The sequence below is a fragment of the Tiliqua scincoides genome, chromosome 1, assembly GCF_035046505.1.
Source record: "Tiliqua scincoides isolate rTilSci1 chromosome 1, rTilSci1.hap2, whole genome shotgun sequence".
Classification (NCBI taxonomy): domain Eukaryota; kingdom Metazoa; phylum Chordata; class Lepidosauria; order Squamata; family Scincidae; genus Tiliqua; species Tiliqua scincoides.
The window spans coordinates 313,775,541-313,798,368 of record NC_089821.1 but is presented as its reverse complement, the minus strand read 5'-3'; the positions used below and the strand labels follow the sequence as shown (position 1 = coordinate 313,798,368).

General features: G+C 50.4%; 2 pseudogenes; one reads left to right on the top strand and one right to left on the bottom strand.

Moving 5' to 3' along the window:
* The first annotated feature begins 1,984 nt into the window (after positions 1 to 1,984).
* Positions 1,985 to 21,221, top strand: LOC136648357 (uncharacterized; annotated as a pseudogene).
* Positions 3,330 to 3,449, bottom strand: LOC136637440 (5S ribosomal RNA; annotated as a pseudogene).
* Positions 21,222 to 22,828: the final 1,607 nt, after the last annotated feature.

Below are 22,828 nucleotides of genomic sequence, written 5' to 3'. Positions count from 1 at the left end.
TGCCCCCTTCTGGTTAATCAGGGAAGGGCAGGCTGAGGTGCCATGAGCATGTTGCCATGACACCAGCCTTGCCAAATGGGGGCCTGGGTGGTGATTCTCTCAGAGGCTCCTGTGCCTCCCTCTGTGCAGACAGCAAGGGGGAGCACAACTCAGGGGAACAATGGGTTGCGCTGTGTAGTCATGACAACAGGGATCCCTTTGGGTCTGTCACAACCTAGCACAACCTAGGAGGGCTGCAGGGAGGAGCCTTTGGTCCAGCCTTCCCCTTTCCGCATGAGAACAAGGCTCAAAGGCCGTTTCTGAGCCTTAGGGGAGGCAGGGCGCTATCTCTGCAAATGGCCTCCTGTGGGGCTGAGTCCCCTGAGTGGCAAGTGCCCCCTCACCTGATGATCACAGCCTGCTCCAGAAGGGCACGGTCCTCCTTGCTGGCGCCCAAAGGAGGGCACCTGCAGGGCCTTCAGAGTCTCGATTCTTCTCCTCCACCATTTTGCTACTCCTGTTTCCACCAAAAAGTTCACAAAAGAGTTTGCTCAGCAAAAGGCATAAGAGTTCCCTGCCCCGGCCCCTGCCCGGGCCTCCACAGGGCTCAGAACCCTCACAAGAGTGGGACAAGGGGCAGCCCCTGGAACGGAAGATGGAAGAGAACTGATGGGAGAGAACCGTCGCTGTGAACAGGTGACTCTTGGCCCAGGTAGCCAGAGGTGAGCGGCTGGTGTGAAACCTGAAGGAAGGAAAGCACTGCTCGGCTGGGGAAATGATATCCTGCAGAACGGAGGAGAGCAGAGGCAGCACCTGCCTCAAGCCCAGGCCCGCTGCAAGGCAGTCACTCGCATCACACTGCCAAGGGCGGCAGCAGAGGAGGGGCCTGCCAGAGCCGGCTCAGGTCATTTGACCTACTTCTGAACATGAGATGCTGCTGACACACGCACTTCTCCAGGCACACTCCAAAGCTGATACAAAGACAAAAAGTCTTCAGGCAGGTGATCGGTGCCTCGTCCGCCAGGCTGCGATGCAGAGAAGACACGGGGCTGACAAGGGCGTTCTCCTGGACACAGAAAGCCAGGCCAGGGTGGGACCGGCCCTTCTCTGCAGCAAAGAGGTTTTCAGGCAAGCGCCTCAGCTCACCTGGGCAAGGACAGCTCCATCTCACCTGCAAAGGATGTCCACGTGGGTTTAGCAAGGACAGCAAAGAGGGCAGATTCAGATGATTCCAAGGGCAGAGCACTCTTGAAGAACTGCACACACACCCCCACCACGTCCATTTATGAGCCAGACTGAAAACACAGAGGGGAGGCTTGGTGGCTGGTCCCTCAGGTGCAGGGAGGCGAGGAGACCAGGCCGTGGAATGGGAATGTTGCTGGTATGCGGCACGGAGTCTTATCTGATGGGCTGATAACACTTGCAGCTCACTCGCTTTCCAGTCACAAGCAGGTAGACATGGGCAGCCCCCAACATCTTTGCCAGCCAGCTCACCCCAGCCAGCTCTTCTTCCACTTCCAGCCCTCCTCCCATCCCTTGGGATTTATCCTCCAAAGGCTTCTCGTGGACTCCCAAGCATTCCCACTTTTCTCTTGGTTGGTTTTTTGGTTCTACTGGCCAACTAGGTTGCAACCCCCAGGATTACTCCAGCCCACTCCTTGCCACTCCACTCGGGCAGCCCCTCAACACGTCTTCTCTTTAATGATTATCCCCCCCTTTTCTTGGTCATTGGTGGCCAGCCTGCTGCAGCGATGCCCTCAGCAGGTTCAGCCAAGCGGCATCACAAACAACCAGAACGCGGGGCCGGGGGAGCCTCATGGTCTCTGCCACGTCCAGCTGACTCTTTCTCTGGCGAGCAGCTACGGGTGCCTCGCTCCTTTGCTTGCTTGTTCTTGTGCAAAATGATATTCCAGCCTCTGAAGAGGTTTGTGCTGCCCGACCGGTTCTGCTGCCCACGTGAGTGTGCGTGGAAATCAGCGCCAGACAGCCCAGCCTCAGTCGGAAGATGCACACGTCCAAGGAGGCGGACCTCATCACCCTGCAGGTGGGCTGCATTGTAAGCCCTGGGTGGGCTACCAGATCCCCCGAGGCAAAGATCAGCCTCTTGCAACGCTGGGGCGAAGCAGGGTCTGTGCCAGCAGGGAAGCCTGGCTCTCTCTGAGCTCCCAGGTGACAAGAGGGTCTTTGTGATGGTCGGGCCCAGAACAGCCTGCGGCCCCTGCTGATCACCTCTGCATTGCACCATTGGGGTGTGCCTGAGAGTCACCCCCAGTTCAGAGCAAGCTAATCACCCACTTCTGTTTCCTAAGAGCTGGAAACAACTGGGGGCCTCCTTCAAATGAGTGGCCATTCTCTTCCTCAAGTATGACTTCCGGTATATAGACTGGAGAGAGGGCAGGTCCATTGAGACTTGGTTTAAATGTGGGATATTTTAATTGCAGGCCCTCAATTTGGTTGTACTATAGGCTCTAATTCGCCCTCTACAAACGGAGCACCCCTTTTCCAGAGATGGAGCAGGTGAAGCTGCTGTGCCGGAATGCCAGCAGGACTGCATGCACATGTGCCATCTTGTCTGCAAGGGCACCGTTCTTATGACACCTCCCTCTAAGAACATAAGATCAGCCCCACTGGATCAGGCCAAAGGCCCATTGAGTCCACCACCTTCCTGTATCTCACAGCGGCCCACCAAATGCATCAGGGAGCACACCTGATAACAAGAGACCTCATCCTGGTGCCCTCCCTTGCATCTGGCATAGCCCATTTCTAAAATCAGAAGGTTGCAAATACCCATTATGGCTTATAACCCATAATGGATTTTTTCTCCAGAAACTTGTCCAATCTGCTTTTAAAGGCATCCAGGCCAGATGCCGTCACCACATCCTGTGGCAAGGAGTTCCACAGACCAACCACATGCTGAGTAAAGAAATATTTTCTTTTGTTTGTCCTAACCCTCCCAACACTCAATTTTAGTGGGTGTCCCTGGGTTCTGGTGTTCTGTGAGAGTGTAAAAAGCATCTCCCTATCCACTCTGTCCATCCCCTGCATAATTTTGTATGTCTCAATCATGTCCCCCCTCAGGCGTCTCTTTTCCACCTCTCTCCATTGTGAAAATTGCCCATTGACATCCACTCTCTGTTTCCTGGTCTTCAACCAGTTCTCAATCCATGAGGGGACCTGCCCTCTAATTCCCTGACTGTGGAGTCTTTTCAGTAGCCTTTGGTGAGGGACCATGTCGAATGCCTTCTGAAAGTCCAGATATATAATGTCCACGGGTTCACCCACATCCAAGTGCCTGTTGACCTTTTCAAAGAAATGGATGGCAACTTTCAGTCTCGAAAGACTATGGTATAAGCCTACAGCACCTGGTATTCCCAAGCGGTCTCCCATCCAAGTACTAACCAGGCCTGACCCTACTTAGCTTCCGAGATCAGACAAGATCAGGCATGTGCAGGGTAACAGTTGCTGCTACCTTTTCAAAGAATTCTAAAAGGTTTGTGAGGCAAGACTTACCCTTACAGAAGCCAGGCTGGTTCTCCCTCAGCAAGGCCTGTTCATCTATGTGTTTTGAGATTCTATCTTTGATGAGGCATCTTACCTGGTATAGACGTTAGGCTGACCGGCCTATAGTTTCCTGGGTCCCACCTCTTTCCCTTTTTAAAGATCGGCTATCCTCCAATCTTCTGGTACCATGGTTGTTTTAAGGGACAAGTTGCATATTTTAGTCGAGATGGGCTGCTGCTCTCCCTTGGAACCAAGTCCTGCTCTTGCTTTAAGAACAGGTGACCTTCCTCTCCTGAGAAGTGCTGCCTCTCATTTTTCCAGGATAAGTTTCATTCTACAATCATGGTTTGCTTCTTTCTTTAGTAATTGTGTGCTGCTTTTAAACAATTTGATGTAATTGCTTCTAGTCATTTTATTAATTTTTCTCAATAAATCAATTGATTATGACTCAGTGCACTCTGAGCCTCTTCTGTTCTTGTGGCTTGTGGGAGTGCAGCATGACCCAAGACATCAAGATCCCTAGATGAGCACGTTTGGGGCCACTAGCAAATGCATAATGCAAGTGTCTGCAGAGCACAACACAGAATCATGGGTTCCAAGAACTGGAAAGGCCTTTGAAAGCTACCTGATCCTTTCCCCTGTTGAGGCAGGAAAGCCCGCTCCAGAGCATCTTCAAAGGTGCCTGTCGAGCATCTGCTTGAAGACCTCCAGTGTGGGAGGACCCACCACCATCCTCAGAAATTGAGTAGGACATTTTCACTCCTTGGAAACTAGGGCTAGACCAGTGCCACCTAAAATAGCATTAGCCTTTTTTGCAGCTGGACCCCCTTCTGACTAATGTTCAGTTTGTGATACACTGCAACGCCGAGATCTGTCTCAGATGTTGGGCTGCCTCATTCCACACCTGTGCCTTTGTTTTTTTTGCCCAAGTGCAGGACCTCGCCTTTGTCTCTGCAGAATGTCATTTTGTTCCTTGCAGCCCCATATTCCATGCTGCCAAGGTCCTCCTTAATGCTTCCACGGCCTTCTGCAGTGCTCTCTGTTCCTCTAGCTGAGTGTCATCTGCACATTTGGTAGGGATTCCCTGTGCTCCTTCAGCTGCATCATTGACCAAGAGGTTGAAGAGAACAGGGCCCATGAGAGAGCCCTGTGGTGCTCCACTCAAGACTGTCGGCCAGGTTGACGAGGTGCCATTGATGAAGTGCACTCTTTCTGTGTGATTGTCCAACCAATGGTGAATCTATTGTACTGTCGGGTCCATATTTCACTGGCTTAACAGAGGTTCTGAGAGTACATCAGCAAGTTCTTCCAGTACCTGAGGATGCAGTTTGTCTGGTCATAAGAACATAAGAACAGACCCACTGGATCAGGCCATAGGCCCATCTAGTCCAGCTTCCTGTATCTCACAGCAGCCCACCAGATGCCCCAGGGAGCACACCAGATAACAGGAGACCTCATCCTGGTGCCCTCCCTTGCATCTGGCATTCTGACATAGCCCATTTCTAAAATCAGGAGGTTGTACATGCACATCATGGCTTGTACCCCGTAATGGATTTTTCCTCCAGAAACTTGTCCAATCCCCTTTTAAATAGCATCCAGGCCAGATGCCGTCACCACATCCTGTGGCAAGGAGTTCCACAGACCGACCACACGCTGAGTAAAGAAATATTTTCTTTTGTCTGTTCTAACTCTCCCAACACTCAATTTTAGCGGATGTCTCCTGGTTCTGGTGTTATGTGAGAGTGTAAAGAGCATCTCCCTATCCACTCTGTCCATTCCCTGCATAATTTTATATGTCTCAATCATGTCCCCCCTCAGGCGTCTCTTTTCTAGGCTGAAGAGGCCCAAACGCCGTAGCCTTTCCTCATAAGGAAGGTGCCCCAGCCTAGTAATCATCTTAGTCGCTCTCTTTTGCACTTTTCCCCCTATGTCTTTTTTGAGATGCGGTGACCAGAACTGGACACAATACTCCAGGTGTGGCCTTACCATAGATTTGTACAACGGCATTATAATATTAGCCATTTTGTTCTCAATACCCTTCCTAATGATCCCAAGCATAGAATTGGCCTTCTTCACTGCCGCCGCACATTGGGTCAACACTTTCATCGACCTGTCCACCACCACCCCAAGATCTCTCTCCTGATCTGTCACAGACAGCTCAGAACCCATTAGCATTCCAAATTCAGTTTGGAAATTGAATCCAAATTCAAATCCAAATTCAAAGGACTTGAATTCATTTAGGCCAGTTAGGTAGTGCTTAATCAGCTCTTTGTCAATTCTAATCTGCAGACCTGCCCTGATCCTAATACACTACCCTACTCTTGAAGAAGGGCATATGCCACCCCTTCCCCAGCCATATATGAACCAGCATACATGTTTGCACATGTTTCTTTCGGGACAAGATGAATATGAACGAGGAGTGCAGCAGTTTCACTCCTTTTTCACCAGACAGCAACTCACCATCCTTATGAATAAGCAGCATTCCTACCCCTTCATTCCACTTCTTTCTCTCTCTTTCTTTGGAAAAAACCTAAGAAGAGCATTTCTGTTGCTCTTGGCATCCCCCGGCCAGCCTCAGCGAGGTTTTTGCATTTCCGACATTCTGTCTACATGCCTGGCAGAGGCATAGCTGGGTCATTTGATGCCCAGGGCCCATAAATTTTTGGCACCCTCCATAGGACAAAATTAATTAATTATATTTTCACATTTTTATATCACCTTCTTCTAAAGAGCTCAGGGTTACAACTTACAACAACCCTCCCCTTTATCCTTACAACAACCCTCTGAGGTAGGTGAGGCTGAGAGACAGTAATAATCATGACATGAAATGAATAAAATAAACGCAGTGAACATTTCCCCACAAGCAGGTGATGAAAGTCAGTGCCATCCCCAGCTGTTGCTCCCCTGCACATAGTGCTCAGTGACATAAGCCCCCTGCACCTGGAGGTTCAATGTAGCCATCATGGTAATAGCCATGGATAGACTATAGTCCACCACGAGTGTTGAGAATGCACTTTCCAAGTCATCTAAGGCAGTGACCCTCAACACTCAACCTTCCCACCAGCAGCATCATGAGGGCTGGTGTCAGCTGGTCCTTTAACTCATGGTGTCAGTCCCACTAACTTTATTTATTTATTTAACTATAGAACAGTCCAGTAACCAACCAAAAAGCAGTGCCCAACTTGATGACAGTCACACAGCTGAATAGGCACTAGAGTATTAACACTGATCTATGGAAAAGGGAGCTGACTCATAATCACATCTTATTGATTCCCTGTCATAATAATAGCTGTCAGAACACCCAGACGCATTTCTCAGTTTTGAGTTAAGGAAATCCACTTCATTTCATAAGTCAGGTGCTTTTTCTTGTTTTTTTGGTCATAACCTTTGATAGAACAGAGATATTTCACTCCGGTTTGTTTCATTTCATTCTGCTGTACATTCCACATCAAATGATATATAACATGATGGTATTATTCCTAAACGCTTTCCACATGCGCTGCCTCTGACACATTCTCTCTCTCTCTCTCTCATAGCCGCCCTGGGTCCCTTTTAGGAAGAAGGGCGGGATACAAATAAAGTTTATTATTATTTATTATTCTCGGCATCACCTGGCAGGACAAAGTTCCAAACAACACAGTCCTGGAACGTGCTGGAATCCCTAGCATGTATGCACTGCTGAAACAGAGACGCCTGCGTTGGCTTGGTCATGTTGTGAGAATGGATGATGGCTGGATCCCAAAGGATCTCCTCTATGGAGAACTCGTGCAAGGAAAGCGCCCTACAGGTAGACCACAGCTGTGATACAAGGACATCTGCAAGAGGGATCTGAAGGCCTTAGGAGTGGACCTCAACAAGTGGGAAACCCTGGCCTCTGAGCGGCCCGCTTGGAGGCAGGCTGTGCAGCATGGCCTTTCCCAGTTTGAAGAGACACTTGGCCAGCAGTCTGAGGCAAAGAGGCAAAGAAGGAAGGCCCACAGCCAGGGAGACAGACCAGGGACAGACTGCACTTGCTCCCGGTGTGGAAGGGATTGTCACTCCCTAATCGGCCTTTTCAGCCACACTAGACGCTGTCCCAGAACCACCATTCAGAGCGCGATACCAGAGTCTTCCGCAACTGAAGGATGCCAATGATGATATTCCTAACAATGGTGATTTTTGCAATTTTGGTCACTTGTGGTGTCACTGCCCTGAGGGTGTCATCTGGAGCGGCCCACGCCCACTAGCTGTGCCACTGTGCCGAGGCCACTTCTCTGTGGTGAGCTCTCCTGCCTGCCATTTCCTATATAGTGTCCTTCTTTAACCTTCATCACTGAGCTTTTCGTGCAGACTTTCTGGCCTTTTGCGATGTCTCCACTTTCTCTTTCTCTGGGGCATTTTTTTTAAATTGCTCATGTAGTGGCTGCTTCTTTGGGGATGCCCTTACGTCTTGGGCCCCTTCCCCCATTAGTTCTTCTGCCCCTGGAGTCCTGCAACTATCTTCGGAGCCCTCATGCACATGTAGATGTGTGCATTCCAGAACAAGCAGGGACTGGTCAAAGTCAGCCTGTCCACCTGCTGAGGGCATCATCTGAGGCCCTGCTCTGCCTCTGCAAGAAGCCAGGCTCCGGCCCCCAGGGAGAGCTGGTTCAGCAATCATGCCCAAGCCCCCTCCCCTCCCCTCCCCTTCTGCTTCAGGATACATGCCAGTGCTTTTGAAAGGAGAGGCTTCTGTGGCTCTGGGGATGGTTCTGCTCCTGGAGCGATCAGGGCACAGAGGCTCCAAAGAGACATGAGCAGGAGAGCCTCCCTTCCCCAGGCTCCACGGCAACTGCCCATGACTGGGGAGAGACCCCTCCCTCCAGCAGCGAGTGGCCAGCAGCCCCACCCATGCAGGCTCTGGCTCTCTGGTCCCTTTCCTCTCCTCTCTGTTTTTGCTTCTTGGTATCCTTTGCACTGCAGATGAAGGGCCATAGTTTGGCCCTCAAATAATTGTGGTATAATTATGGTCTGGTTCTGCTGAGTGTCGTTTATAGGATAATTGCTACAAGTCAGCCCAGAGAGCAACTTACAAACCCAGAGCAAGGAATGTTTGAGCATTTGCACCGGGGAGAAAAAAAATGCAGTAGCTGAGAAAGAGAAACCCTCTGCAAGCAGGCAGGCATACAGGCAGGCAAACACCGCCTCCCTGAGAGTAGGTCTAGCACCTGCAGTCATGGCTCTGCCCTGAGATGGCTCTTCTTGGTCGGTCCGTCTGTCTGTCTTCAGGCAGCAGTGATTCCATCTAGAACAGAGGTGTCCAAAGTTTTTGGCTGGAGGGCCACATCATCTCTCTGACACTGTGTCGGGGGCCGGGGGAAAAAAAGAATTAACTTACATTTAAAATTTGAATACATTTACATAAGTATACATAAATGAATATATTAAAGATGAACTTATAGGAATGAATGAAGGCCTTACAATAGCGCAACACCTATAAAAGGCCTTGCACAAAGCAAGGCTGGCCTTTCCTTTGCTGCTGCTACTGCATCACGGCTGTGAAACAGCAAGCTGTGGAGAAAGCCCTCATCCCACAGCTCACGCGAGAGGTCAAACAGTCGCCCTCACGCTGAGAGCGGCTGCATCGGGCCAGTGCAGGCTCCAACCGATCTCCAGAGGGCCAGAGACTCATTGGAAACTGGGGGCTCCCTGAGGGCCACATTGAGAGGCCTTGAGGGCCACATGTGGCCCCAGGGCCGGGGTTTGGGCACCCCTGATCTAGAACATAAAGACTCCCTCTTTCATCTTGTGCCCTTAGGAGCTGCCCAGCCAGGGACTGACTACAAGGAGGCCTGCTGCCCATGCACCACGAGCCCTTCTCAAGGCCCATCCTGTGCCCTCTTCTCCCATCACAGATGCGCCAATGAGAAGGGCTGCTCTTGCAGCAGCCTTCAAGAAGCAGTTGCATCATGGTAGGTGCCAGACTTCTGGGAAATGCAATTTTCCAGATCATGTGGACCCTTAGTCAGGACCCCTGAACTCTGGGAAGCAGCCTTTCCCAGCACTCCTGGAGCCCAGGGAAACTTGTGTGAGCAGGTATAACTGGCAGTATGGATGCCAGGAAACCAGAGGGCTGCAGGTTCCAAGCAGCCCAAGCCTATCCCCAACCAGGCTGCATGATACTCATGTGCCAACGGAGTGTGCACTGCATGCTATGGTGCAGGGGGCAACCAGATATCCTGGGAGAGGTAAGTAAAAATCAGTGTTACTTACTCCCCATAAGCTTCCTGGCCTCCAATGGGTCTCCGTGAGCCAAGAGCCTCAGGGACCGTGTCGGGCTGGGAAAGGCAGGGTAGTGTCTTGATGTGCACTGCTGCCACAGAGATCCTCCCCTTTCCACCATGAAATGCCCCTAGTTTAGCCTGCTACCTGCCCCAATCCTGCCGTGAGAATGGGGAGTCCTCAATCCAAGGAGGCTTACCGCATTCCACATTTCCACAAGGTGGCTGGGGTGAAGTTCACACAATGGATTGATGTGCTGCAGGAGGCAGAAACCTGGGCCCAGCACTGGGTACTGCCTTTGAGACTTCAGAGTGGCTATGATGGTGAACGGGCTTCTTATCTTGGACTGTTGCCTGCATTCCTATCTCCACTTCAAGGCTGCCTTTCCTTTTCCTTCTAAAAGTTCTGGTTGCTGCTTCATAGCACGACATAGTCCCAAATCAGGCACCCAATGCAGGAAATGATAAAGGCACTCGAGACTGTTCCAAAGGAAGAGCACCAGGCTGCGCATGGGAGGGACGGCTTTTTTGTTTTTCCTAAACTTTGTTTCATTTTGTGAGAAAAAAATACTCAGAAGAGATCAGCAATTGGAGAGAGAAACCTGAAAGATAACAGAAAATAAAACCCCTCATCAATTGGGAGAAAAGCAAAGAGAAAATGATTTCTGTAGCTCAGGATACTTAAGCAATTGATGTTACACAGGATTGCAAACTTCACATGTCTTACAGATCTACTGAGGAGCGGCTTCCCAATACTCTCAGATTCATCCGTTGTGGTGGTCGTGGACCAGCCGTTCACTCCAAATTTGACAAAGTCAAAAGCTCTGCAGTCCATGGAGCAATAGTGGGAGGCCCGATCCTGCCGATGTCTCAATGCCAGTCGTTCTGCTGTCATAAGGGCACAGAGAGGCCATTCCCACTGACCCACAGTCATCCTCCAACATGCAGGGGCATCTTTGGAGAGGGCATCTGTGTCCGTCAATATCAATGATTCCCTGAGAACCTAATATCAATTATTGTTGCAGCAGGAGATTCGTCCTGTTAAGGACAGCATATTTACGAACAGGTCCAAAGCGTACGTGTCAGAGAGGCCTCCTAACTGTGCGCTCACAGCACAGGTACTTCTCGTAACAGTCTTGCTTAACTGAGAAGCCCGTTGTGCAGGCAACCAGCCTGCAAGCTACAGAGAGAGTAACTCCTGCTGCCAGAACTCCTGTGGCCATATTAGTAAAGGCAAAACTCATTCTTTCTCTAGTCAAAGTCTTGTCCTCATCATGTACTGTATATAGCCAGACATTTAAATAGACCTCAAGATAAGCTGTGGTCAATTAGACCTTATTTCTTCCACTGGGGTGTTAAGTAGGGATGTAAAAAACAAGTGGCATTTTGTTCATTTGCAGATCCACACAATATAAGAACAGCCCCGCTGGATCAGGCCACAGGCCCATCTAGTCCAGCTTCCTGTATCTCACAGTGGCCCACCAAATGCCCCAGGAAGCACACAAGACAGCAAGAGACCTGCATCCTGGCGCCCTCCCCTGCACTGGCATTCTGACATAGCCCATTTCTATGGCTTGTAACCCGTGATGGATTTTTCCTCCAGGAACTTGTCCAATCCCCTTTTAAAGGCGTCCAGGCCAGATGCCGTCACCACAGCAAGCACAAGCTCTTCTGGGCTCTGGCTTTTGCAATGATAGGTAGTGGGACAGAGAAGGGTCCGGACTTGTCACTGGAGCTTGGCAGTTTCATTCGGTTGGGCTGCTGCTCTGAGGGCTGTTCTGAGGGCTGCCCAGTTCCAGGTGCTAGTTTTAAACTTGAAAACCCTGGGATAGGAATTAATTCATTCGTGACCTCTGACTCTAGACTGTTCTGCAGAATGTTCAGGGCTCTCCAACCGAGCTGCGGAATGATCTGTCCCAATGGCCATGATGAGTCCAGAATGGGCTGGGGGGGCACAAGGGGGTACTGGTGCACAAACAGGGTGGGGAAAACAGTTGCTGGAAGTCTTACTTACTGGTTTTTGCCAAGTCATCGTTGCTTGAGCTGAAGGCTCTGTATTTTGCTTGGATGAATACCAGGGAGAGCCACCTGGCTGGCTGATTTGGGGCGCAAGCCAGAGGCGCCCGTGGGCCATTGCAAGTCCCTTGGCCGGCCCAGGAGGGTTGCAAACACGCCGTAAAGCATGTTTGCGCCTCCTCAGGAGTAAGCTGCGTCGGTGCACGAAGGCTGAATCCAGCCATGGCAGCTTACTCTGTGAGCCTAGGTGGGCTGACGCAAGGCTCTGGGGTGGGTGGGAGGGAGGTGGGAGGGGAGGCATTCCTGGGCGGGGGGAGCAGGCGGGCAGATGGGGAGCAGGAGGCAGGGCTGAGATCCAGCAGTAATGCTGGATTCCAACCCTCATTCCCGGGGAGATCAGAGCAGCTTCACCTCAGGAGGTGGTGCAAATCCGAGAAGACCCATAGGGGCTAGCATGCTTTACCCGGAGGTAAAGGGAAAAGTTTCCTCTTGTCTCTGGCTGAACTATTTTGGGTCCCTATCCTGCGCTGGATAAAGCGCAAGCCTCTTGGCTTTCCTGTTCTAGCGCAGTGTAGAATTGCCCCCTTGGAGTGCTACTCCCTGGTGCTTCAGTAAAGAATTAAAAAATGTCTCCTGCTGGATTTGACCGTTTTCACATAGTCAGACAAACGAACTTTGTGTGAGCTTTTTCCCCAAAGCACCTTCATAGCCTGGGACCAGCTTATCTGAGGGTCATCTCCTTCCAAACCATCCGACCTACCCCTTCAGTCATCAGAGAGAGCTCTCCTGTGGGTGCCACCCCCTCCTTGGAGGCGAGAGGCCTGATGAATGGAGGAAGGTCACTCAGCTGTGGCATTCGCTCTCTGAGGATTTGCCCACTGCCTCAGCCTTGATGATATTCCAGCAGGATCTCAAGGCGCGTTTATTCCAATGAGCTTTTAATTAAGTCTGGGTTTCATTGAGGAGATTTTATGGCCTTTTGTTTTAAGCTATTGTTGGGTGCTGTCTGTCTGCTGGTTTTTGATTGACTCTTGGTTGCTTTTAGATTGACACTTGCCCTCGCTTTTAGTTTAGTCTAAATCAGGGGTCTCTAAACCTTTAGGCCAGAGGGCCACATCAGATATCTGACATGGTGTTGAGGGCCAGAAAAATAAATAAATTTGAAATATAAAATTTAAATAAATACATTTATGTATTATGTATTTAGGCCTTCAGACAGCCCAAAACCTGGTTTCAGGAAGTTATGTTTTTAGGCCTTTAGAAGGCATTCTGAGGGGAGATGCAGGACCTCCCTGGCCCTCAGAACACCCCACAGAGGCAACTGGAGCAGAGCTCTGGTCACATTCAGTTGAGTGGGCCAGAGGCTTGCTGCAGGCTGGATAGAGGTTTGTTGCAAGCCACATCTGGCTCCAGGGCCAGGTTTTAGAGACCCCTGGTCTAAATCAGTGTTTCTCCACCAGTGGTTTGGCCTCTGTCTCAATGTCAAGAGGACAAAGTTCATGACGATGGACCCCAATGAGCTCAGGACAATCCACATATGGCATCGACTTGTCACGTGCTGAGACATTTGAATACCTTGGCTTGATTGGTACCACCTTGGGCAGGAGGTCTGGTCTAGAGGGTTGAGCCTCCATTTGCCTGAAGATAACATCCAAAGGTCGCCAGTTCGAGGCCACCGGCACCGTGAATGGTGAGACCTTGAAGCAGCTGACAAGCCAAGCCGAGCTATTCCATCTGCTCTGAGGATGGAGGCCAGAATGTGCGACCAGATCAAGAAAGAAACATCTGAATGTTTCAAAGGTAGCGTTCTCTGAAGTGCTCAAAGGTAGCGTTCTCTGAAGTGCTACCTGTTCCACGCGCAGGGCCAGCTAGGCAGGCGGAGATCAGGGGTCTCAATGCGTGGATGAGACGGTGGTGTAGGGAGGAGGGGTTTAGATTCGTTAGGCACTGGGGAACGTTTTGGGACAAGCGGGGCCTGTACAAGAGGGACGGGCTCCATTTGAACCAGAATGGAACCAGACTGCTGGCGCATAACATTAAAAAGGTGGCAGAGCAGCTTTTAAACTGATCCCTGGGGGAAGGCCGACAGGAGCCGAGGGGCATCCGGTTCGGGACTCCTCATCCCTATGGATGAGGATGGGGAGGTTAGAGAACAACAAGACAAAGGCAGGGTAGGAGAGGAAATTGGGAAAGGTAGGGTGATGGGATGTGATAGACGGTTTGGCACAATGAGAGGATGCGGGGACAAAGGAGCGAATAAGCAGCCCATCCTGGGGCATTCCGTGTATAAATGCTTTTATGCGAATGCCCGAAGTCTACGAGCAAAGGTGGGAGAACTGGAATGTCTGGTGACAAGGGAAAATATTGACATAGTGGGCATAACGGAAACCTGGTGGAATGCGGAAAATCAGTGGGATACCGCAATCCCGGGCTATAAACTCTACAGGAGGGACAGGCAGGGGCGTGTTGGAGGTGGGGTGGCCCTTTATGTTAAGGAAGGGATAGAATCCAGCAAAGTAGAGATTGAAGGTGGGTCCGACTCCACCGTAGAATCTCTGTGGGTTAAATTACCAGGCTTGTGCAGCAATGTAATACTGGGGGCGTGCTATCGTCCTCCAGACCAGAAATCTGATGGGGACCTTGAAATGAGGAAACAGATCAGGGAGGTGACAAGGAAGGACAGGGTTGTAATCATGGGGGACTTCAATTATCCTCATATTGACTGGGTCAATTTGTGTTCTGGTCACGATAAGGAAACCAGATTTCTTGACGTGCTAAATGACTGTGGCTTAGATCAGCTAGTCAAGGAGCCCACCAGAGGACAGGTGACTCTGGATTTAATTTTGTGCGGTACGCAGGACCTGGTTAGAGATGTAAACGTTACTGAGCCATTGGGGAACAGTGATCATGCTGCGATCCGTTTTGACGTGCACGTTGGGGGAAGAATACCAGGCAAATCTCTAACAAAAACCCTTGACTTCCGACGGGCAGACTTCCCTCAAATGAGGAGGCTGGTTAGAAGGAGGTTGAAAGGGAGGGTAAAAAGAGTCCAGTCTCTCCAGAGTGCATGGAGGCTGCTTAAAACAACAGTAATAGAGGCCCAGCAGAGGTGTATACCGCAAAGAAAGAAGGGTTCCACTAAATCCAGGAGAGTGCCCGCATGGCTAACCAGCCAAGTTAGAGAGGCTGTGAAGGGCAAGGAAGCTTCCTTCCGTAAATGGAAGTCTTGCCCTGATGAAGAGAATAAAAAGGAACATAAACTGTGGCAAAAGAAATGTAAGAAGGTGATAGGGGAGGCCAAGCGAGACTATGAGGAACGCATGGCCAGCAACATTAAGGGGAATAATAAAAGCTTCTTCAAATATGTTAGAGGCAGGAAACCCGCCAGAGAAGCGGTTGGCCCTCTGGATGGTGAGGGAGGGAAAGGGGAGATAAAAGGAGACTTAGAGATGGCAGAGAAATTAAATGAGTTCTTGCATCTGTCTTCACGGCAGAAGACCTCGGCAGATACCGCTGCCCGAACGGCCCCTCCTAACCGAGGAGTTAAGTCAGATAGAGGTTAAAAGAGAAGATGTTTCAGACCTCATTGATAAATTAAAGATCAATAAGTCACCGGGCCCTGATGGCATCCACCCAAGGGTTATTAAGGAATTGAAGAATGAAGTTGCAGATCTCTTGACTAAGGTATGCAACTTGTCCTCAAAACGGCCACGGTACCAGAAGATTGGAGGATAGCAAATGTCACGCCTATTTTAAAAAGGGAAAGAGGGGGGACCCGGGAAACTATAGGCCAGTCAGCCTAACATCCATACCGGGTAAGATGGTGGAATGCCTCATCAAAGATAGGATCTCAAAACACATAGATGAACAGGCCTTGCTGAGGGAGAGTCAGCATGGCTTCTGTAAGGGTAAGTCTTGCCTCACAAACCTTATAGAATTCTTTGAAAAGGTCAACAGGCATGTGGATGCGGGAGAACCCGTGGACATTATATATCTGGACTTTCAGAAGGCATTTGACACGGTCCCTCACCAAAGGCTACTGAAAAAACTCCACAGTCAGGGAATTAGAGGACAGGTCCTCTCGTGGATTGAGAACTGGTTGGAGGCCAGAAGCAGAGAGTGGGTGTCAATGGGCAATTTTCACAATGGAGAGAGGTGAAAAGCGGTGTGACCCAAGGATCTGTCCTGGGACCGGTGCTTTTCAACCTCTTCATAAATGACCTGGAGACAGGGTTGAGCAGTGAAGTGGCTAAGTTTGCAGACGACACCAAACTTTTCCGAGTGGTGAAGACCAGAAGTGATTGTGAGGAGCTCCAGAAGGATCTCTCCAGACTGGCAGAATGGGCAGCAAAATGGCAGATGCGCTTCAATGTCAGTAAGTGTAAAGTCATGCACATTGGGGCAAAAAATCAAAACTTTAGATATAGGCTGATGGGTTCTGAGCTGTCTGTGACAGATCAGGAGAGAGATCTTGGGGTGGTGGTGGACAGGTCGATGAAAGTGTCGACCCAATGTGCGGCGGCAGTGAAGAAGGCCAATTCTATGCTTGGGATCATTAGGAAGGGTATTGAGAACAAAACGGCTAATATTATAATGCCGTTGTACAAATCGATGGTAAGGCCACACCTGGAGTATTGTGTCCAGTTCTGGTCGCCGCATCTCAAAAAAGACATAGTGGAAATGGAAAAGGTGCAAAAGAGAGCGACTAAGCTGATTACGGGGCTGGGGCACCTTCCTTATGAGGAAAGGCTACGGCGTTTGGGCCTCTTCAGCCTAGAAAAGAGACGCTTGAGGGGGGACATGATTGAGACATACAAAATTATGCAGGGGATGGACAGAGTAGATAGGGAGATGCTCTTTACACTCTCACATAATACCAGAACCAGGGGACATCCACTAAAATTGAGTGTTGGGCGGGTTAGGACAGACAAAAGAAAATATTTCTTTACTCAGCGTGTGGTCAGTCTGTGGAACTCCTTGCCACAGGATGTGGTGCTGGCGTCTAGCCTAGACGCCTTTAAAAGGGGATTGGACGAGTTTCTGGAGGAAAAATCCATTATGGGGTACAAGCCATGATGTGTATGCGCAACCTCCTGATTTTAGGAATGGGTTAAGTCAGAATGCCAGATGTAGGGGAGAGCACCAGGACGAGGTCTCTTGTTATCTGGTGTGCTCCCTGGGGCATTTGGTGGGCCGCTGTGAGATACAGGAAGCTGGACTAGATGGGCCTATGGCCTGATCCAGTGGGGCTGTTCTTATGTTCTTATGTTTTAATGTTGTGGTTTCTTGAAAGATAGAAACCTTCTTTCAAACTGTAAAAATCCCTACGGGGATTTAAATTGCCTGCCTATGTAAACCGCCTTGAATAAAGTCTAAGGAGAAATCTGAGGACCAAGAAAGGCGGTATAGAAATACCTGTATTATTATTATTATTATTATTATTATTATTATTATTATTATTATTATTATTATTATTATTATTATTATTGCGGCTGTCAGTAGCCTGAGTCACAAAACCACTGCGGAAGTAAACGTAGCATGGACAAAGTGGCGCACAATGACTGGTATCCTTTGCGACAAGAAGATCAGCGGCCATCTCAGGTCAAAGATCTACCAGATGGTCATCCAGCCAGTTGCACTCTACGGAGCTGACTGCTGGCCGGCGACAAGAGAAGTCGAATGCCACCTCGGTGTCACGGAGACAAAGATGCTGTGCTGGATCAGTGATCTCACTTGTTTTGACCACGTCTGCAGTGACAACATCCGGCAGTGGTATGGCGTTGCTCCAATCGCCAGCAAGTTGAGAGAATCCCAGCTTCAGTGGAATGGCCACATTCTGCATGCCTGGCATAGAAGCCACGTTCTGCGATATGCTGGCATAGAAGGGCCTTCAGCTGGAGGTCAATGGCAAATGGCTGAAGGGCCGATCGAAGCAGCGCTGGCTTGACATGCTGCACGGCGACATGAAAATTACCCGCCTACACCCAGACCAAGCCTGCAATCGAGAGAAATGGCGACCCCCATCCCAAATAGCCAACCCCGCCACCACATGGGACAAGTGCTACAGAAGAAGAAGAGTAGTGTTTCTCAAATCAGTGGCAATCGAGGTGATGGTACCTCAAAATGCCAGATACAAGGGGCAGCACCAGGATGCAGGTCTCTTGTTGTCTTGTGAGTTCCCTGAAGCATTTGGTGATGGTGGGCCGCTGTGAGATACAGGAAGCTGGACTAGATGGGCCTATGGCCTGATCCAGTGGGGCTGTTCTTATGTTCTTAACTACAATTCCCAGGAGGCCTTGCAGGTCTCTTGTTATCTGGTGTGCTCCCTGGGGCATTTGGTGGGCTGCTGTGAGATACAGGAAGCTGGACTAGATGGGCCTATGGCCTGATCCAGTGGGGCTATTCTTATGTTCTTAACTACAATTCCCAGGAATCCTTGCAGGTCTCTTGTTATCTGGTGTGCTCCCTGGGGCATTTGGTGGGCCACTGTGAGATACAGGAAGCTGGACTAGATGGGCCTATGGCCTGATCCAGCAGGGCTGTTCTTATGTTCTTAACTACAATTCCTAGGAAGCCTTGCAGGTCTCTTGTTATCTGGTGTGCTCCCTGGGGCATTTGGTGGGCCACTGTGAGATACAGGAAGCTGGACTAGATGGGCCTATGGCCTGATCCAGTGGGGCTGTTCTTATGTTCTTAAACTACAATTCCCAGGAAGCCTTGCAGGTCTCTTGTTATCTGGTGTGCTCCCTCGGGCATTTGGTGGGCCGCTGTGAGATACAGGAAGCTGGACTAGATGGGCCTTGGCCTGATCCAGTGGGGCTGTTCTTATGTTCTTAACTACAATTCCCAGGAGGCCTTGCAGGTCTCTTGTTATCTGGTGTGCTCCCTGGGGCATTTGGGGGGCTGCTGTGAGATACAGGAAGCTGGACTAGATGGGCCTATGGCCTGATCCAGCAGGGCTCTTCTTATGTTCTTAACTACAATTCCCAGGAAGCCTTGCAGGTCTCTTGTTATCTGGTGTGCTCCCTGGGGCATTTGGTGGGCCGCTGTGAGATACAGGAAGCTGGACTAGGTGGGCTTATGGCCTGATGCAGCGGGGCTGTTCTTATGACTGGCAGAGGGCATGTGACAACCTTGGTGCCATTGCTGAGAAGGCCGCATGTCACACAGCTGGCCCCTCTGGCCTTATGTAAGGGAGGAAAGTGGAGGGGGGGCTCTGATGCCACCCTCTGATATGGGAGCAGGTGGGTTTCAGTACACCTAAAATGGCTTGATTTACTTGGAATCAAGTAAATTACTACATTTAGGGGGTGGTAGATCCTCTTATCACCAACTGACTTGTGGGTCTGCCAGCCCGTGAAGGATACAGCTAAGCAGCCAAGAAACCCTTTCCGCCAGTAATCTATCAGCCCCCCTCCCCCCGCTCATGTTCGGGAAAGAGCCTCCGAGAGTCTCCAGGGCTCCTGTCAAGGGCTCTGCAGCAACGCAGAGGAAAATCACCTGTTTCATGTCAAAGTGGTTTCCATGAGATAAATGCCTTTGGGAGAGCTGGAGCACTAATGTCTTTTGTATTCAAAAGTGCTCCAGCAGAAATCCTTCAAATTGAGGTCATTAATGCTCTTCCCTCTATTTAAACACGTTTATTTTACACGCAGTGACTCACTGAAGAACAGGGGGTTGATCGTCATCCAAGAGATCCTTGAAACCCTTGTTTCTGAATTCTGAGTGGCAACTGGGACCGGCAGGGAAAGTGGGCGGATCTGGAGCAGGAGGCAATGGCAGGAGGAGAGGAGAACCAGCAGCAGTTTCTTTGCAGGCCAAGGGGGCAGCTGTGTGGGTGGGAGAGGTTCTCATGCAAATCCATCAGTCTTGCATTTGCATGGAAGCAACATGAATTTTGATTTCAGCATTTGCATAAACAGTAAAATAGATCTTCATTTTGTAAAATAGGTCTTCAATTAAATATTTTAATAGGATTTAGAAAGAAATCCAACTGAATCTCATATAATTATCTTAACAATGTTGCCTTAAAATTAATCCAAAAGAATTGGGTTTAAATGTATTTATTTAAGTGATTTATATCCTGCCTTTCCCTCAGAATAACTGGAGCACTCAAAATTAAGTTTCAGAAATAAAATGTAGGACACCCTCGAGATCTGAACTTTTGTTTGAATTGGTGTGAGACGTTGTTCAGCTGAACTGAGAATAAGCCAAGCACGCAGTTCAACCTCAGCATCGGTGGGGCTTTCATACCCGGAGCACCTGCTGATGTCAGAAACTGCCGATAAGCGAATGTGCCAAGAAAGCATCCCATTGAAATCATAGTTTAAAGACCGCTTTTTTAACCTTTCCAGAGCGGGAGGCAGGCAGTCTTCAGCTATGAAGCCGGTGATCCTCCCTTGGACCTGCACTCTGAAAATGCAACACGGAAGTGATTAAACGCTCTGCATTGCATCCTGGGGTGACCAAAGGCCAAGAGAGGAGGTTGCTTGCCTTGGTGCATTCTGGAAAGAGACAGTCTAATAGCTGAAGACTGCCTGCCTGCCTGCCTGCCTGCCAGTCTGGAAAGGTTTTTTAAAAAAGCGGTTTTAAACCGTGAGTTTCCCCCTCCCCAGATGGGCAGAGTCCTTCTCGTCTGTGGTGGCCAACTGCATTGAGTCACATCTGCAGATGGTCAAAGAGTGGATGAGAAGGACAGGCCTGTATGTGTTGCAAAGGAGAAGCATGAGCCAGGAAGAGATCCCTGCACAACTGTGGAAGGGGGTCGCTGTACAGGATTGTCAGCCATCAGCCAGTGGGAGCCTTGACAGGCCTCGTCCCAGGCAAACGCCTGTGATGCGAGGAATGGCAACGTGTTGTATTTGTTTATTCAAAACACGTCTGTGACACCTTTCAACTGCTCAGCAATATTCCAAGCAGCTCATCAGGAGATTGGGGGGAAAAGGCACTGAAACAAAAATGAAGCCCTGCTCTTTGTCAGCAGCAGCAAATCCGACCAATGCAGCGATAACGAGAAGCAGCCCCCCCCAGATCATGACAACCAACGACCCAATTGAAACAAATGCGCCCCCCCCCCCATTTTGACTCTTTCCCCCTGGCTTTGGACTTGGCTTCTCACTCCCAGAAGCCTGGTGCTCAATCAGCAGCCTGCAAGCTCCTGGGGTCCCCTCCTGCAGCAGTCTTTAGTTCCCTGTTTGAAACTCCATTGCCCCCCCCCCCACTACTTGTGTTTGAAGATGGAGGTGTATTATTGGCCACTGCCCTGGGCCCCTGTGCTGGCCCCAGGTGAACACTTTCACATGTCCTCAAAGCATACGCAGGGGGCGTTCTTGAGGTCACCTGAGCCCTTGACTCTCCTGCTCTTGGAAATGGGTTGGGGTGCACAGTCCCAGGTCCCTTTCTTGGTTTGCTTGTCAGTTGGAGAAGAAGAAGCACAAAGCCATCAGGCCAAGGGCAAACATGGCTTCTGACCCGGCAGCAGGGTGACCAGAGACAAGGGAGGACAGGGTTTCACCACAGTACAGAAGGGAGAATTTGGGCAGGCGCAGCTCAACATGGAAGAGTTTAACAAGCTGACTGTTCTTTCCCACAGAGGAGCCTTCTGGGTGAAGGTCCAAGCCGAGGCAGGAGGAAACCAGGGACCTTCTGTCTTCCTGTGGCAGGTTGCCCTCAACGGGGCCCTGCCATCCCTCCTGGTCTGGCACATGTCCCAGCATCACTTGGCATGGTGCAGAGACTCCAAAGGGCACATGGCTTGGACCCCACATGGGGCCCTCCCTGCAGCTCCCCAGTCTCCAGCTCAATGTGACACCCTCAGAATTTGCACTGGCAAAGGTGGTTTCAAGAAAGATTTCTCGTGCTTTGAACTGCACTGCGTGGGCTTCTTAATTTTTCTGTTTGTTCCAGCTGCAGTGAAGAAGGAAATTTACACTTTTAGATAATCTGCTAAATATTGAAATAGTGTAATAGGAACCTTAGAAACAAGCCCTCATTTCCAGAAAACCAGCAAGGGAAAGAACAAACCGGAGTGCTAGTTAGTTCTTTATGACCGTCACAGGTGGAGCTGGCAGGAGCGGTACGTTTCGTGTACAGTCTGCCTGACTTCAAAACACAAATAAGCACCATAGAAAGTGGAACTTCTGGCTGACTCCATCCAAGAAGAGCCGCCCAGCACCTGGCTGAAGAATGAAACCACAGGAAGGGAGGGGAGCCCGGGCGGGTTCCAGCCAAGCTCTTGTGCCCCTCGCTGCCACTCAGGGAAGAGCCACAGAGTGCAGTCCAGTACCCAGCGGGAGTGACGTGTGTTCAGCTTGGACATCCTGCAGTGGGGTCAGCAAGTGGCAGGCGGGAGAGGCTTCCGTTCCCTTCACCCGCTTCAGCTGAGGATGTCAAGTCAAATACTGGAGGAGAGAATTTCCCTGGTTGTCAAGCTGGGATTGTGCTCAACCATGGCATGGAGTGCCAGTGCCCCCAAATACTGAGATTAAAAAGTGAATTGTTCTGGAATAGGAACGCTGGAGCTGGAGGCCCATGGCCTTTTGTGGACCAGCAGAACGAGCTTTGTGCAGTAGTGTAGCCAGAGGGGGGGTGGCGCGGTAAGTACAGCACAGTAAGAGGCCCTCCTACTTGTTGTCTGGAGCAGTGAGGGCAATGCACAGGTCCACGCTGATTGGTTCCTCTCCCGTTTCCCTTCTGTGCATACATTGACAGCTGAGCCTGAAGGAGACTCAAGTCTCCAGGGAAAGCGGGACCCCCGCACCAGGGGGATGTGGATATCCCCAGTCCTTTCCCACCTCGACCTGCTCACACTCTAAATTCAAGTTGGCCTGTTGGGCCTTGTAATGTGCTGGCCCTTTAAGAGCTTGACTGGGTCAGTAACCCAGGAGGTGGGTCTATAGGCCTGGACCACAGGCAGTGCCAGCAGCCCCTGGGGAGGGGAGCCAGGAGTCAGGACGGAGAAGGAGCAAGTCAGGACTCCAGAATGAAGCAGCCCTTGTTGGCTTCAGCAAAGCACTTTCTTTCCCAAGACAGCCAATGCCAATGGCAGGTCACACCACCCAGGCTCTGAGAGCCCATCAGGGCGCAAGTCTGGC